Below are 18,282 nucleotides of genomic sequence, written 5' to 3' on the forward strand. Positions count from 1 at the left end.
AAACGGGAATATGCATGCCCTTGATGGCCAAGCCATGGTTCAGCAATTATGCATGGATGTCTCTCCATTTTAAAGTGTGTGTGTGCTCCTATCCTAATTTAGGTGCTCTAGTTTATCTGTTCCACTAGCTTACATTGTGCCAAAGGCCCCAATGATGTTCATAGCATTTCCTTTCTTCAAAATGGGTGAAAGGAATACATTGAGCTCTGTATAACTAAATAAGATCTTTTATTGGGTGAAGTGTTTATAGAGGTCTGCTTCTGTCATATTTTATAGGGAAATATGTCTGTTTGGAAAGAGCAAAGTCTAATTCTCTAACTGAAATCCAGGGTTCAAAGTTTGGTTCTTATATCAGTGTATAGATCCTTCCCTGTCAATTAGAAATGTTTTATGTGAGCTGTAAAATGTTGGGCTGCCTGGTGAATCATTATTTAATGAAACAGTGAGGAGGGGCACTTCCTTCTATTTCCTCGTTCTATTCACTGTTTGGCAGCTGCTCCAACGCCTGCATGAAATGGCTGCAAGCAAAGGACAGTTTCAACCGTCAGTTAGTAAAATCCCTGGCAAGAAATATTTAAAATGCAGCATGATGATTCATAGGATCTCACGTCAGGTCAGAGGCAGCAGCCATAGTACAAAAATTCATGGTTCCACGTCTACAACAAGGTTTCCTGTTCTCTTGCAGCAGAAGAGAAAGCAGATACATTTGCTTCCCTTAGAATAAGCAGGAAGCGTGGGCCATCCTTATCGTTTGTTCGGGAGGGGACTAACTGTACTGGCGCTGTGGTCTAAACCACTGAGCCTCTTGGGCTTGCCGATCAGAAAGTCAGCGGTTCAAATCCCCACAACGGGGTGAGCTCCCATTGCTCTGTCCCTGCTCATGCCAACCTAGCAGTTCAAAAGCATGCCAGTGCAAGTTGAGAAATAGGTACTACTGCGGTGTGAAGGTTAACAGCTTTTCCGTGCGCTCTGGTTTCCGTCCAGCAGTGTCCCGTTGTGTCAGAAATGGTTTAGTCATGCTGGCCACATGACCCAGAAAGCTGTCTGCGGACAAACGTCGGCTCCCTTGGCCTGAAAGCGAGATGAGCGCCACAACCCCATAGTCACCTTTGACTGGACTTTTAACCATCCAGGGGTCCTTTACCCTTTACACTGCCAGGGCCAGCTATACCATTAGAGATAGCTGCCTCAGGCGGCAATGCTGGGTGGGTTGGTGTTGGAGGACAGAGCTGTGTGTGCCAAATGGTTTGTGTTGTGCTGTCTAGGCTAGCTTGCTGCCCCGTACTGCCAATGAGGATACTGTTATAGGATAGCTATTAAAGTGACTGGGAAACTTCGTGACCAGAGGGATGACGCAGTGGAAGAAGATTGGAAGAAATGTAAATTGTATTTAAAAAATTATTGTAAGATTAAAGAGTAGAAGTAAGCTGAAAGATAGGATAGGCTGTAGATTTAGACGATAGATTTAAGGTATATAATTGTTTGAATAAAGGATAAGGATAATAGATAAGAAGAGATGTTAAGGATAGTCTATAAAAATGATTTTAATAATGTAAAGAAATTACTAAAGATGATTCTCAAGGAACGCAGGAAGAGAGGACGTGAGGAAGTCAACCTACAATGATAAGGAAGAAGATAGGTGCATTAAGATTTAAGTGGTTTTTAATAATTGTATTATTGTTTGTTATCTGTTTGTTTGTTTAGGGTTATTTGTTTGTGTTATAATTTGTGAAAACCAATAAAAATTTATTTTAAATAAATAAATAAATAAATGAAGTAAGATACAACTGCCACTCGGATTGGCTTCTGGACATGGATTTGGGAAAGGTGCAAAATGTCTTGGGCCACTCCTGCCTACAGCTTGTCTGATTTGCAGAGGGAGCAGACAATCCAGATCACCTGTCTGGGAAAAAGTATACCCCGAATCAGACACACAATAGTCATCGGGACTTCAAGGAGAAGAATGTGTAGTTTGTGGGCATAATGTAGTGTGGGTCACTGATACTGGACTCTGGTGCATATGTCTGATGATAACAAACCAGTTCATTTGCTGCTGAAAAACCAAATTAGGCTAAATCCAATCATGCCATATATCAAGTTACAGGTGGGTAGCCGTGTTGGTCTGCCATAGTCGAAACAAAATAGAAAATTCTTTCCAGTAGCACCTTAGAGACCAACTGAGTTTGTTCTTTGTATGAGCTTTCGTGTGCATGCAGAGAAGAGTGACTAGCCCAAGGTCACCCAGCAGCTGCATGTGGAGGAGCGGAGATGCGAACCCAATTCCCCAGATTACGAGTCTACTGCTCTTAACCACTACACCACACTGTGCATGCACACGAAAGCTCATACCAAGAACAAACTCAGTTGGTCTCTAAGGTGCTACTGGAAAGAATTTTCTATTTTGTTTCGGCCATATATCAAGTCAGAGATGTGGGGAAGTGTTTGTTGGGTGCCTGTTCCACAATATAATTATGAAATATATCTGCTTTTTAAAATGTAAGTGGACATTTGGTATTGTGCTATTGACAGGTGGGATCTGCAACAATTTTTTTTTGCAGAGTGGAGTATTGCTGTTTAACCAGCCACACCCTTCTCAAAAATACTCCATTCCATTCCATTCCATTCCCACTCGCTTCCCCAGCAATATGTCAGCATTCCATGGCCACTGAGTCTGCTTCAGTCTTCATGGGGCTATTTTGGGGGTTTTCTTCCAAAGGATTTTTGTACTTCTGCCAACCTCAGGGTTCCCATAAGCTTGGTGATATATTCCTCTCTGGCTACATAAGGATCTACATTCCCCTCTGAACTTTAGAAATAGAGGGAATAATTTAACTTAATTTGATATATATCTTAAATATTATATTTCTTTCCATAGATACCCCGCTCAAGGATGACAACATACAGCTCAATGTTAAGGGAGCTTCCGGGCAGAGGATTTAGCTAAGTGTAAACATGCTAAAGTATTGCTTCTAATACCTCCATCCCAAAGGCACACTGATTTCTACTAGTCCTAACAGACTGCAATCCTTAATTGGAAGTTAATTGGAAGTCCCATTAAATAGAATGGGGTAAACTTGTGTAGGTTTGCTTCCTGTGGTGTGTCAATAGCTAATTAAGCCAGGACTAACTTGAGGACGCGGGTGGCACTGTGGTCTAAACCACTGAGACTAGGGTTTGCCGATAAGAAGGTCGGCGGATAAAATCTCCGCGATGTGGTGAGCTCCCGTTGCTCGGTCCCTACTCCTGCCCACCTAGCAGTTCGAAAGCACATCAAAGTGCAAGTAGATAAATAGGTACTGCTCCAGCGGGAAGGTAAACGGCATTTCCGTGCACTATTCTGGTTCGCCAGAAGCGGCTTAGTCATGCTGGCCACATAACCCGGAAGCTGTCTGTGGACAAACGCCAGCTCCCTCGGCCTATAGAGCGAGATGAGCGCCGCAACCCCAGAGTTGTCCGCGACTGGACCTAACGGTCAGGGGTACCTTTACCTTTACCTAACTTGAGACAGTAGTCTGGGGGGTAATGAATGATCAGGATGACAAAAGATCAAGGGTAAATCTCATTTGCAAATGAGTGGGCTCCCTCCCTCAACTGAAAGTTAGTTTTAAAAGCCAGTATCTGAAGAAGTGTGCATGCACACGAAAGCTCATACCAGGAACAAACTCAGTTGGTCTCTAAGGTGCTACTAGAAAGAACTTTCGATTTTGTTTTGACTATGGCAGACCAACACGGCTACCCACCTGTAACTTAAAAGCCAGTGCCAGTGTTTTTGGGGTGGGGGTGTTAGGATTGCAGTTAGGAGTTAGGGTTGCACTGGAGATAGTAAGCAGCAGGGTGGAGGGAGAGTCAGGGAGCATTATTTGAGAGCAATGGCTGAGGTCTGCTTAAGTCCAAGGCTGCTATGACTATGGGAGAAGCAAGAACATCTTGAAGCAGTGCTGTCAGCACCTCCATTGTGGGCTCAGGTTTTATATATGTGTAAACAGTGCTTTTTTTCTTTAAAATAAAGTTTAGGGGGACTCTCATTTTCCTACTCATATTGAACGAAATACTGCCCCTCAATGAGGCCAAACTTAGATTCACAAAATGTTTAGGCGTATGCGTCCCCCTGCGTCCCCCCAGAAAAAAGCACTGTGTGTAAATAAACCATATATCACGAAGACACCACAGTCTCTGCTGTGCCTCATTGCCCGAAAGGAAACACAGTTGAAATGCAGGTAAATGCAGTTGAAACTCCTGAAATCTCACACTGCTATGCAGATTTGGGTGGCCTGTAACAATATGTTATTCTCAGGAGTATATGCATTTTTATTCACATTTTCCCCTAAAATACAAATCTTAAAACTTTTCTTCTTCTTCTTCTTGGGGAACTGCATTACAAATTCTAGCGAATGGCTGTCTTTTGGTTTGTGTACTGTTTCAGAAAGGGAAAATTAGGTTGGTTTGTCTAAAAATGTAAAGTGAAACAAATTTCTCCCCCATCCCTAGGTGGGACTCAAGAAGCACATCCCCAATTTTTTTCTCTCCAAAAATTTAAAACAAAAGGTTTACAAATGGGTGATGCATTGCCCTCTATGTTAGTCTTAATGCTGTTTGCTGCTTTAAAAAGCAGGGTGCTCCTGTGCTGGTATTGTATAGTTAGGAAGTGAACAGCTTCCAAACTTTCTTGAACATTAATTTTAAAAATGAAAATATTTTTTTATTTAAAAAAAAGTTTCCCAAAATTGTGCAGGTGGGGGAATGGCATCACTTATTGCTAGGAATGGGGAAGATATTTGACTCCTTAATTCTGACTTCCTAAAGCAATGCACAAACCAGACAGCAATTATCTTTCAAAACTCACACTTGTCTAAATTTTGTGATGCGGTTCTCCAGTTGTACAAAAATGTGTCTGTTAGGTGAAAGAGTGCATAAAAATACACATATTCATGAAAATTTAAAAAAAACGTATTACATATGGAGAAATTGCTTGCAAAAATGTATATATTGCCCAAAGAAAGCATACAAAAACTTTATATCAGGAGAAAGTCACTCTATAATGCTGATAAATTTTCAGAAGTGATTTCTCCGCATTCATTAACTCAAACAAGTGACAATCCCTGTCTCCTATCTATCTGTTCCTGCTGTAGGGAAAGGACATTGATTTTCCTGGCATGATCCTATGGGTGAGTGCAAATTAGAAAATGTATAAATAAATAAATAAACAAACAAAGCACCCAACAAAAGACTCTTCCCATCGTGATCTCTGGAATTGCCATGACATATGGCCAGAATAAAGTGTTTCTTCCCAAATAGTTATTTAGAGAGTTCCTATGGCGTTTCTTAGGGACGCAGGTGGTGCTGTGGGTTAAACCACAGAGCCTAGGGCTTGCTGATCAGAAGGTCGGCGGTTTGAATCCCTGTGACGGGGTGTGCTCCCATTGCTTGGTCCCAGCACCTGCCCACCTAGCAGTTCGAAACCACGTCAAAGTGCAAGTAGATAAATAGGGACCGCTCCAGCGGGAAGGTAAACGGCGTTTCCGTGCGCTGCTCTGGTTCTCCAGAAGCGGCTTAGTCATGCTGGCCACATGACCCGGAAGGTGTACGCCGGCTCCCTCGGCCAGTAATGCGAGATGAGCGCCGCAACCCCAGAGTCGGACATGACTGGACCTAATGGTCAGGGGTCCCTTTACCTTTACCTATGGCGTTTCTTGACTTACCAGATGAAGTATAAGGAGACACCCAAAGTGATGTGGATATATTTTAAGCATCTTGGTGAGAACTTCCATTCCAATTGTTCCAATTCCTATAAAACATTCACAGAAAAGTTATTGAGTAGCTGTTATGAGCAGGTTTAAACGTTCAGGCAAGCAAGTAACTCCATTCAACTGTACTACCAGTTGCAGGGAGGAAGACACCTGAATAAAACCAGAATTGGCTGGTTCAGCCCCTCTGGCGCCATCTACTGTTGGCCTCCCTGCCTTCCTCCCTGCCTGTCACAATGGGCAGCAGCCACCGCTGCGAACCGCCATGGGGCCTCCCCAGACAGAAAAACCCTTTCCCACAAGGATATGATTCCCCTTTGTTCATTGGGAGGTAGTAAGTATCAGATTTTCTTTTTAAATTAAAGGAAAACTCAGACAAAGCAAATCACCAGTTAAGCAAGGGGAGTTGGCAGGAAGGTAGGACAGGCACAGATTATGGGGCTTAGGCTCTCCTTTGCAACAAGTCCCTTCTTCTGCCCCACAGCAAGCAAACCGACTGGATCCAAAGGTTTCCCTCCTCAGTCAGAAGAAGGCTTCCTCCGCCCGAGAAAGCTCTTTGCACCGGAGGAAAAGAACCTTTGGACCTAAAAACAATATCCTGTCCTAACTGCCCTATAATGCAAGGGAGTGAGGTTTCTCTTGGTTCTTTATAACCAAAGAAGGATAGAAAATAGACTCCAAGAGGGACGAATTAAGGCACAAATTAAGGAACCCCCCCCGAAACAGTGAGGACTTTCAAAGTAGCAGGGAACCGAGGGACTTGTGGAACACCCAGCAGGGTTGCTATTGAGAATGCAGTAATAGGGGCTCACTACTGTTATCATAGAGTTTGGATTTGATATCCCGCTTTTCACTACCCGAAGGAGTCTCAAAGCGGCTAACATTCTCCGTTCCCTTCCTCCCCCACAACAAACACTCTGTGAGGTGAGTGGGGCTGAGAGACTTCAGAGAAGAGTGACTAGCCCAAGGTCACCCAGCAGCTGCATGTGGAGGAGCGGAGATGCGAACCCAATTCCCCAGATTACGAGTCTACTGCTCTTAACCACTACACCACACTGGCTCTCATACAGTCCACCATCTGCACCCTTCCTCTAGGGAGGATGCTTAGTGCAAGCTCCCCTTTTCTCCCTCTAGGTCCCTCCAGTTCTACCTGCAGAAATATGAAATATAGATTGCGTCACCTGACATGGACAGGGACATAAGAGCATAAGAAAAGCCTTGGTGGATCAGGCCAAAGGCCCATTCCATCCTGGTTCTCACAGTGGGCAGCCAAAGGAAGAGTAGAAGCAGGACCTGGGTGCAACTGTGCTCTCCTCACTTGTTGTGATTCCCAGCTACTAGCATTCAGAGAGACACTGCTGCCAGCAGTGCAGGTAGAACATAGATAGCCATTGTGGCTAATAGCCGCTGATAGCCTCGCCCTCCACAAAGGAACTTTTGGATTTTGTAACAAACAAAAGAAACTCCTAGCAGAGACTGGCTTGTAACAGCAAACAGCCCTCACAAGCAGCAGGGAAGCAAATTCTGGCTGACAAGAACGATCAAAAGAATCTCAAACGGTATGAAAACCTCCCCAATAAATCTTGTTTAAAAGATCACCTCTTACCTCGTGCACAAAAACCTCGATCTGCTCTGAAGTGTATTTCCACACCTGCCCAAGATGGTGGTGCCTGCCTGTGTCTCTCAGAACCCTTGGCAGTTTCTAAGCCTCTCCAGAAGGTTTTGATCAAACATTAACTTCCTTCATTGACAAGTACCGATCTTTAACGGAAAGGTGTGGCTTGAAATGGCAACCATGGTAAATAAAATGCAAAGGAGCAGTTTGGAGCAGAGCAAATCCCTCTCTCACACACTCGAACACACCTCCAAGTCACATATCTTCCCCCCCCCACCCGAACTTTCATGTGACTTTCTTAGTTTTTATTGATTGAATCGTAGAAACTGGTTGAAAAACATACCGAGAATGAGGTTGCTTCAATACATGTCATCTTTGAGCAACAATTATCAAGAATGTAAAGAAGGACTTCACAGTCCATAGTTACAATCGCATCGTTATTTTGGTTATAATGGCTATCAGCCAAGCTCATAAATTATCTATGATGCTAATCAGTTAATCAGTCACATCCAAACCATAAACCATAAAGTTAAAGAACTATTATATGAAATGTTGTTCTGGGGTTTCTCCTGACTCCTTAGAGGTGATGGGGTGTGGGCACACAGGGAGAGGAGAAAGGGGTAAAAGCCCTGTTGTGCTGACTCCTGCTAGCATATCTATTTTGTTGAATCCAGTCCAATAGGTCTACTCTTGAGTAAAACTTAGCTGATTACTATCCCATTCATTCAAAGCACTATTATACTCCTTTTAATAGTCATGGTTCCCTCCCCAAAGAATCCTGGGAACTTAATTTGTTGAGGGCAATTAAGCTTCAGTTCTCAGAATTTCCTGGGAAGAGGCATTGATTAACAAAACACTCTAGGAATTGTAACTCTGTGAAGAAAAAAGGGGTCTCCTAACAACTATCAGTGCCCTCAACAAATTGCACTTCTCAGGATTTTGGACCACTAGCCAAAGGTGATGGAAGGCACTCTGTACCACAAAGGGCACCTGAGCCTCAAGCAACGGTACTTCCAAGCTACGTAGCTACTCCTTCAGAGGGAGTATAACCCCATCATGAGCAGACAACCTCTCATCCATCTGCTCTAGGGAACCACCCACTAACAGTACCTCAGTTTTATCTGGATTTAGCTTCAGTTTGTTGGCTGTCATCCAGTCCATTACCGAGGAAAGACAACAGTCCAGCACACCCACTGCCTCACCTGCAGATGTAAAGGAGAAGTAGGGCTTGACAGAATACTCCAAACCTCTGTATAACCCCACTTGGCGGTTTCTTGTAGATGTTAAACAGCATAGAGGATAAAATCAAACTGTGGGGAACCTCAAGGAAGGCTCCACGGGACCAAAAAAAGACTCCCCAAGCATCAGCTTCTGGAAACATCCATCCAAGTAGGACTGGAACCACCAAAAGTGGTGCCATCCACCCCCAACCTAGACAGCCATTCCATAAGTATACCATGATTGATGGCATCAAATGCTGCTGAGAAGTTGAGGAGAATTAACAGGGACACATTTCTTCTGTCTCTCTCCTGACAGAGGTCATCATACAGGGTGGCCAAAGCAATTTCTGCGCCCAAACTGGGTGTAAACCCCAGCTGAAATGGATCTAGAAAATTAGTTTCCTCCAAGAACACCTGGATCTGGTTTGCAATCACGCGCTCAAGAACCTTGCCCAAGAAGGAGAGATTAACAGCTGGCCGGAAGTTACAAGCAGGAAGGGATCACCCCCTCTCACAAGGAAGCATTAATCACCTCCCTGGCCCAGCCAACTGTCCCCTCCCTGCTAGTTTTTATCAGCCAAGTGGGGCAAGGGTCCAGAGCACAGGTTGTCACCTTAACTGATCAAAGCACCTTGTCCGCATCCTTGTCCCTTACTAACTGAAACTCATCCAACACAACAAGACTAAATAGTGCTCTGGACACCCCTTGAAATTTATCTACTACTACAATGGAGTCAAGATCCTAGTGTATGTAAGCAGTTTTGTCCTCGAAATGCTTTGCAAACAAGTCATAGCAAGCTACCGTCGGTTCTACCAAATCCTTTAGGCCAGATTGAAAGAAGAGGCCCTGCACTACCCAGAAAAGTTCTCCAGTGGTTGCGATGGTGACAACAAAGTATGCCTTCTTTGCTGCCTTCACTGCCACTAGGTAGGCTGAGTCTTGAGCCCTCGCCAGTGTTTGGTTGCATTCGACCGAATCTTTTCTCCACTCACATTCCAGCTGTCTCCCAGCTTGTTTCATTGCCCTAGGCTCCTTTCCTCTCTTACCCTCTTAGATGTTCTGCTTTCTGTTCCACTGTCCAGACGCACGACAATCTGAGCCTTGGAAAGCTTTGTGTGCTTTTTAAGGCTCTGGTTAGTAGCTTGCGTGCTGAACTGAGCTCACACGTAGAACTGAAAGAGGATGTGGGAAGGACCAGTGCTCTTCCTCTGGCCTTTTACATGCATTTCGGGGCTCAGGTCAGCAGCTCAGGTTCCAATCATTGTATAAAAATGAGTGCAGCCTGCAAATTTTTCTTTGGCTGGGAATACACCCCTTTACACATCGTTGAAGAGCCCATAAGAAATATGTCCTCGAACATCATTCGCTTAGCACAGATACATTCCCTCTGATCCAGACTTTTTTTTAATGGAGGTGACAGCTTTGATGTGCAAATGGAGCTCTCCCACTTGAAAAACCTATTCATTTCAATGGACAAAACAGAGCTGAGTTAAAATTAGGGCGGCACACAGCCCACCCAATCTGATTTGAGGCATGATATGGTGCTTCAGAGCAAACCTGATCCCTCCCAGGATAACCTAGGACCAATGCAACCCAGATCTAGGCCCATAACTGAATTGGGGGCCTTGCACAGTATTTAATTGTGCTTTCAAACCTTAATTAAACATGCAGTGGAGGGAGACAGGAATGCACGCAGGCCAGCTTCCTCCCTGCATCTCCTCCCCACCCTCAGTTCTCATCAGCTGAGTGACCCCTTCCTTTGCCAGCCCTAGACTGCCACAGATGGACCTGAACTGAGCCCAGTTGATCTGGGGCTATCAGCCCACTCCAGCCAAACCTCGGGTTGACCTGAATTGGCCCGATTTAGTTTTGGAGCTGGGATTCAGCTGGAGCCAACAAACAGCCCTAGTACGCTACACGTGGCTTCATCTTCCCAAATCTCCCTCTGTTAGTGGTGCAGCTTATATTTGCAAGGCTTTCGTGTGTGCAGCGAAATGGATCCAAACAACGGGGTCCTATCACAGCCATCAGACAGCTTGTCTTTGCTACAGCAAAAATTTAATTTATTATTGTTCTGTGTTTACTGTGTGGGAGGTTGGAAGATCTTTTCGCTTCAGGCACCAAAATAACTTAACTGGCTTTCTGAGGTAATATATACCAGCAGTGGGGAACCCCTGCCACACCCCTGCCACAGACACACCCCTTGCCAGACTGGCTTACACCCTCTTTGCCTGGTTGCTGGAATATATCCTTGCTTCTCGCTTCCTAGATGGAACAAAATAGAAAATTCTTTCCAGTAGCACCTTAGAGACCAACTGAGTTTGTTCTTGGTATGAGCTTTCGTGTGCATGCACACGAAAGCTCATACCAAGAACAAACTCAGTTGGTCTCTAAGGTGCTACTGGAAAGAATTTTCTATTTTGTTTCGACTATGGCAGACCAACACGGCTACCCACCTGTTCCTAGATGGAGGTAGAGAAGTGTTTGTTTGTGTGTGGAATCTAAGCTACTGCACAAAGGGGGGGGGTCACATTTACCGCTCTGCCTACTTTTGCCTCTGGCCCCACATACCACTGCCATCTGGCCCCCAGTAGATAGCTCAGAAAGGAATATGGCCCTTTGCTCCCACCCCCACTCTACAACTTGAACTGTGAGGGAATGATTTGCTACTCCACTGTATGAAGTTTCTGTGTTTGTGTATGTCCCCACTGCCCAGGACGTACATGTCACTGAGGCAGGATGGGGGTAATGTCAAAGTGTCTCAAAAATATTTCAAAGTCCAGAAGCAACTGAAGTAGCTCTTAATGGAAGTAAATCAGCAGCAAAATGTTTCTCTCTGGCAGTTTCTTTGAGTGCAAATGATGAAAAGGAACCCAAGCCTTAAGATGTTTAATACTTGAGTCAGTTTTTCCATATACAGCTTTCCTCCCTGCTTATAATTTCCTCCACCTACCCATTTCTTGAATATTGACGTCCCGTTCCCTCGTATTCTTGCCTCATCTGATATCTCATTATCTGTTAATTTCATTCATTAAGGCTCCTAGGATGACATCACAGCTGAGCCACCCTTTTACACAGAGCTTAAAAGATCTCCAAAGCAGCAGCTTCTTTCTAAAAAAAAACAACCCAAAACAAAACACAAAATTATTCATGTTCTTTCAGAACTATCTTGTAAAACTTCCTCAGTCTCCCACCCTTGTAAAAAACAAAACAAAAAAACAACCTTCTGCTTCAATGTTTGTAAGGGGGGGGGTGTATGTATGTACCGGTATGTTTGTTTGTTTGTACCACTTTTCAGTTTTTAAAACTTACAAATACAGCTTACAAAATTCGTTGATAGGGCAGGATCCTGGTGTTGCAACAGCAGACTTGCACTGCTGCAATGGAGCTTTCACTTTTCTCCCTCCACCAGAGGTGGGTTTATTGGGAGAAATTCACACTAAAACGCCAGTGAATTTTCACGAAGTCTTTTTCTGTTTAAAATAATAATAATCACAAATTGATGCAGAAATGTGGTGAACTGAATTTAAGATTGGGGAAATGAGAAATCGACAGAGCCGAAATAGCATACTTTCATCTCTCATGTTAACTGACTTGCCTTTTTTTCTAAACTAAAAAGTCCCCAATGCTGCAATGTTTCTTCCTAAGGGAGTCACCCCCCCCACTCCTTGATTTTTTGGGTTGCCCTTTTCCAACTGTACAATATCCTTTTTGAGGTAAGGCGACCAGAACTGTACACATTGCTATAAATGTGATCACACACTGGGTTTGTTTCCAATAATACTGTATTTGGATGCTTCGTATTCTGTAACATGTGCTTATAACTCTATACCTAAGGCAAATCCTAATCCTATCCTTTATCCTCTGCTCCTCAGCACCCAAACCAGCCACCCTTCTGCTTCTCCCTCCCAAACTCACCTGCCTCTTTCCTTCACACACACACCTGTCCTAACTCCACATCCAGCCCATCATCGCACGACCCCAACATCCCATCCCTCTCTCACTTTCCCCCTTGCACTCACACCTTAGCTTATAGCTAGCAAACATCTCTCTACAAAACATTTACGGCATATCGCTTTTACAAGTCAGTTACACCACAGTCTCCAGCTCTCTGCCTAACCAGCACCACAGGGTTGTTGTAAGAATAATCTGAAAGGTTTGAGTGCCAGGTATGTCACCTTGAGCTCCTTGGAGGAAATAGGTGGGGTCTCAATGTATTCATTAATTAATTGTGTTTGGGTGCAAGGTGTACTTTGGCTCTCCCAGTTTGAACTATTTTAACACGTAAGAGAACAATTGATCAGGGAGTGGGGAAACAAGTTGAATCTTGCAAAATCCATGCTTCTCTCCCCCCCCCCCTTTATACCTTGCTTGTAAGAGTTCATGTTTTGAAATTCTGGGGTTGGATGCCAGTTGGCCCATCCTAAGGTAAACGTGGGAGGTGGCAAACGAGGCACTGAATTACTGAAATCCCCGGTTCATTCCAAAGTCATGTAGCAGCCAACCCACACACTGTATATAAAAGTCTATCCCGGTTGTTTAGATAGTGAATGAGTCAGCAAGGGGCTAAGAGCCACAAGTCGAAGGGAGTGTTTGGAGCGAGTCTCATACTTCACTTTTCACTCAGTGGTTCCTGCCTCAGCCTGGACATCCTATTGTGAGTATAACAGTCCATTTGGCATTTTCTGCACATATGCTAAGTGCAGTATGCTTGCGAGCATCACCCTCCCAGTATCTGTGCTGGAAAGACAGGTATGGTTTGGGCAGGCCAATAGCTCAGTGGTAGTACCCATTATTTGCAAGCAATAGGTTCCTGGCTCCTCCAGGTAGGAACAGAAAATATCCCTGCATGGAACCTTGAAGAGCCACTGAACTAGTATGAGCCCAAAGTCTGACTTGGTATAAGGCAGCTTCCAATGTTCTTGGAGATAACTGCTTTGCCATTCAGTGTAAAACAGTGTAAATTGATGCACGTTGGGGCAAAAAAAAAAAAAGAGTTTCACATATATGTTAATGGAGACTGAACTGGTGGCAACTGACCAGGAAGGTGACCTTGTGGTCATAGAGGATAGCTCAAGGAAGATGTCGACCCATTGTGTGGTGGCTGTGCAAGTGGTAAATTCCACGCTAGGGATCACCAGTAAATGAATCAAAAATAAAACTGCCAATATAAATAATCACAGAATCACAGAGTTGGAAGGGACCCTGAGGATCATCTAGTCCAACCCCCTGCAATGCAGGAATATGCAGCTGTCCCATACGGGGATCGAACCTGCAACCTTGGCATTATCAGCACTCTTACAAGCAAGGTATACTGCCGTTATGCAAATAAAAGAAAAAGGCATGGGTTCTGCAAGATTACAAATCTATGGTACAGCCGCATTTGGAATACTGTACAGTATACAGTTCTGGTTGTCACATCTGAGAAAGGATATTCTCTTCTCTGTTCCTGAAGCAGAGAAACGCACGTTTCTCTATCTTCCCTAAGGTATGAAGATAGCATGAGGAGAGGGCAAGTTCTTTATGAAAGCCATGATGTTGGCAGGGCAAACAAAGGTGTGTGTATGTATTTATCCATATCCAGTTCTGTATGTTTGCCTATGGCCTGATTTGCGCCATCAGGGCCAAACTAGACATTATTTTATTTTGTTTATTAAAGGTATAGCCTGCCCTTCCTCCTAAAGGTGTGCAGGGCAGCAAACACGCAAGCGATAAAACAGTTAAAAGATCTTCAAAACAATTCCAATACAGCTGCAGGCTGGGAAAGATTTATACTTTAAAAGGCTTGTAGGAAGAGGAAGGAATTCAGCAAGGACCCAAAAAGAGTGGTGCCTGTCTAATCTTCAGTTGGAGGGCATTCCAAGGGGTGGGTGCCACAACACTAAAGGCCCAATTCCTTTACTGAATGGAATGAAACTCCTGATGCGATGGTATCTTCAGGAGGTCCTCACCTACAGAGCACAGCAATCAATTTGGTATTTAAGTGGGTGATGAGCACCTAAACCTGTGGTTTTATTTTATTACAGGCATAGGTGTCAGGGTGCTGTCAGCGGCTCCCGGCTGGTTGCCCAGGAAAGAATAAAGTGAAGGAAAATTTCTTACAGTCCTTTTTTATTTCAAACTTTACAGAGAGAGCCTATGGAACCCAGCCTCATGGCATTGTCCTGAGTGAATCTCCACCCCCCCTTTTTCTCCCACTTCCTCATTGATCATCATCACCTCCTCCTCTATGGGTGCCAATAAGTGCCCTCTGTCTTTGAGCTCTTTGCTCTCCTACTTTTAAGGCTTGCTGGGTTCTGGGGTCTGGAATGCTTTCTAGTGACGATGTGTCAGCCAGCTCCTGCTCCAGCTCTGCCTGCTCCTTCTCTCCCATTATTTCCCGACTTTTCCCCTCATCTGCCTCTGAGCTGTGACCTCCCGCAAACCCCTGTTGTAAATCTATACTGTCTTCCTCTTCCTCCTCCCTGGAAGGGTCAGGATGGGGAGGTGGTCTCCACCACTCTTCCTCTGCCCAGCCCCTGACAATAAGGGGCAGAGTTCGAGTGGGACTGCAGTGTATGGGACGGGGAGTGTTTACTACATCCCAGTAGTGACTTTGACAACAAATGCTCCCTCCCTCACAGCTATAAGGTTTAGGGGGGAAGCTCCCATTGGTGCTAATAGGAGCTTTCCCCCCAAAACCATACCCTCCAACACCTTGAAGCCAAAATCCAGGACACCATATTGCCAGATGCCATCTTCGCAAGAGCACAGTGGCCATTTCAGATGCTGTGGTCACAATTCTGCACCATGGGTTCCCCTCCCCCCATAAAAAGCACTTTTGGGGGGCACATCACACTTTGGGCGGGGAATGGAAACTCACCGTGAAATTGTGTGAGATCATGGCAACCAAAATGTCTGTCGTTCTCTTGCAATAAACAACAGGGCGTCTCAGTTTTTCCGGGACACTTGCAGGGCATGCTAAAACCACAGAGTCTTTCCTGTAGGATGGTTTCCACAGACATTTCAGCTTTGCATTAAAGCATGTGTGCCAATAAAAATGAAACAATGGTTTGTTTTCATTGGATTCAAAGGAATCCGTCTGAGAACGGAAGGAGATTTTTGCTCACAGAATGGCAGCTCCTTTTGTTCACAGAGTGACAGCCTTGGGTCACACCTGTTGCACCAAAGTGTGGGTGCACAAATAAGGAGCTGCATGTATTCATCACACATTAAAACAGCACAGATAACCCAATGACCCAGCTCAGTCGGTTCAAGTGTGGGGCTGATAACACTAAGGTTGCAGGTTCAATCCCTGTATGGGATAGCTGCATATTCCTACATTGCAGGGGGCTGGACTAGATGGTCCTCAGAGTCCCTTCCAACTCTATGATTCTATGACCCCACCTGGAGGCACCCATTATTTTTCCAATGGACTTTTAGGAGCATAAGAAGCTGCTTTAAGCTGCATCAGATCATCTGTCTATTGAGCTCAGCTTAGTTTATACTAACTGGCTGTAGCTCTCCAGAGTGACATCTAGGTGACATCCCCAGCCTTACCTGCAGGTGCCGGAGGTTGAACCTGGGGGCCATCTACGTGCAAAGCAGATGCTCTAATACTGAGCTGCAGCCCTTCCCCCAGAATTAATATATTCTAACTATTCTTATTTCATGTTATTAGCCTAACGGACCATAAGTCGCTTTGGGTTGCCTTGGGCAAGATAAAGCATCTGACAAGTTTAATAAATAATAATCTCTTTTCCAAAGAGAGTTATTACGGCAGCTCTTCTTTTCACATGATCGTGGGTTTATACGCTCCTGTTTCCTTCCTTATACAGAGGCTGCATATATTTCAGTATCACTGCCGTCATCCAGTCAGGACTATGACTCACAGATTCCACAGCCACTGCCAGATCTCTATAGATGACATTGCAATTATCTTATTAGTTTCTGTCCCAGAAACTTGATGTTTATGTCTCTCGAAGCATGTTAGGCTGAGTCACTGGATCATCTGACCCAAACCCAGTTCTGCTCCTTTCCTTTTCAAATCCATTGGCTGCTTAATAAATCTCCGATCTACTTCTCCAATCTCTTTGTAGAAAACCCTTCAGGAGGGTTAACTCCCCTCCCCCCATGCTATCAGAACGATTGTTTAAGAAACGAGGCCAAGCAGATACATTGCTGGGCTTTTGAACAAAAACTTAATGTCTCAATTCTAACATTGAGAGGATTTCTTTTGTAAAGGGTTCTTTTGAAACGGACTGCTGCAGCAACAGGTTTTAGAAAGAGACCAGCTGCGACAGGGATGAGGAAAAAAAAAATTCTAGCCTGAGGGGCACATTCTGTTCTGGGAAAGTTTCTGTGGGCCACATGTAAGTGGTTGCCGGGCCAGAGGGCAGAGCAATGGATCTGTATTGTTTTGTTTTGTTTGTTTGTTTGTTTGTTTGTTTGTACAGTAGGCTAATTTCTACATACCAAACATCCTCCCTCTTCCATCCAGGCAAGCCAAAAGCCTATCAGGGTTCAAAGACACATTCCAGCTTGCCAGGGTTAGTGAGAAGTGTGGCCTGGTAACAGTCCCGCAGGCCACAGGGAGGCGTGGAAACTCCATTTGGCTCCTGGACCTGAAGTTCCCCATCCCTGAACTACAACCTAGATTTCGTACAGCTACTGTTTTTAGCACTGAAACAGCTTTAATAGCAATGGGGAGGGCTTTTGCCCGAAAGGCAGTATATACATATTAAAATGAATAGTAACATTAAATAAATAGAGCCTCTCCTGCAGGCAGTTTTTCACCTCGCCAAGGGCATTTCCGGTCTCCAAAGTGTGTTATTACCGGTAGAAAAGTGGCTGAGAGGGATGGCTGTAAGGAAAAATCTGCAGCTCAGTGGTAGATGAACGGCTTTGCGTGCAGAAGGTTGCAGCTTGAATCACATGCATTTCCAGCTAGGGCTGAGAGAGATTCATATCTGAAATCCTGCTGCCAGTCAGTACTGGCTAGATGGACCAATGGTCTGACTTCACTATAGGACAGCTCTGTATATTCCCATACAAGAGGTAGTGGAATGGCCTCTGAACCACTTCTTACCTGCAACCTGATCAACACCGCTCACCTCCTGCTCTACAGCAGTTTGGTGTGGTCTGTGTTGAAAATACGGGTCTTCCCACAACCATCACACATCGCTCCTTCCTTAAGATATCACCAGCACTTGGAAGTCAGTTATCATGGGCACTTTCTTAAAATTGCATTCCAAAGCAAAATCTAAATGCTGCCTAGCAAAGCAAATCTTGGTACAGTATCTCACAACCTCAATATTTACTCATTGATTAAGGTGCAAATTCAAGAGGCATGCTGTCATTTTCATAACGTTGATACGAGCACTGGTTTCTCTCAACGACTTTCCTATTTAGTAATGCTGCAAAACTTTATTGCCTCTGGATCCTGATGTAGCTGTGCTACATGGAGGTGGGGAGGAGAGTAAGTCCCAAAAGCAATGGGGAAAATAGAGATGGCAGTGGCTGCAACCATCCAGTCTAGCATGCCTCCTAGCTGTGGGACGTGGGTGGCGCTGTGGTCTAAACCACTGAGCCTCTTGGGCTTGCCAATTGGAAGGTCGGTGGTTCGAATCCCCGCGACGGCATGAGCTCCCATTGCTCTGTCCCAGAACCTAGCAGTTCGAAAGCACGTCAGTGCAAGTAGATAAATAGGTACCACTGCAGTGG

This window comes from Lacerta agilis, chromosome 7, assembly GCF_009819535.1.
Source record: "Lacerta agilis isolate rLacAgi1 chromosome 7, rLacAgi1.pri, whole genome shotgun sequence".
Taxonomy (NCBI): Eukaryota; Metazoa; Chordata; class Lepidosauria; order Squamata; family Lacertidae; genus Lacerta; species Lacerta agilis.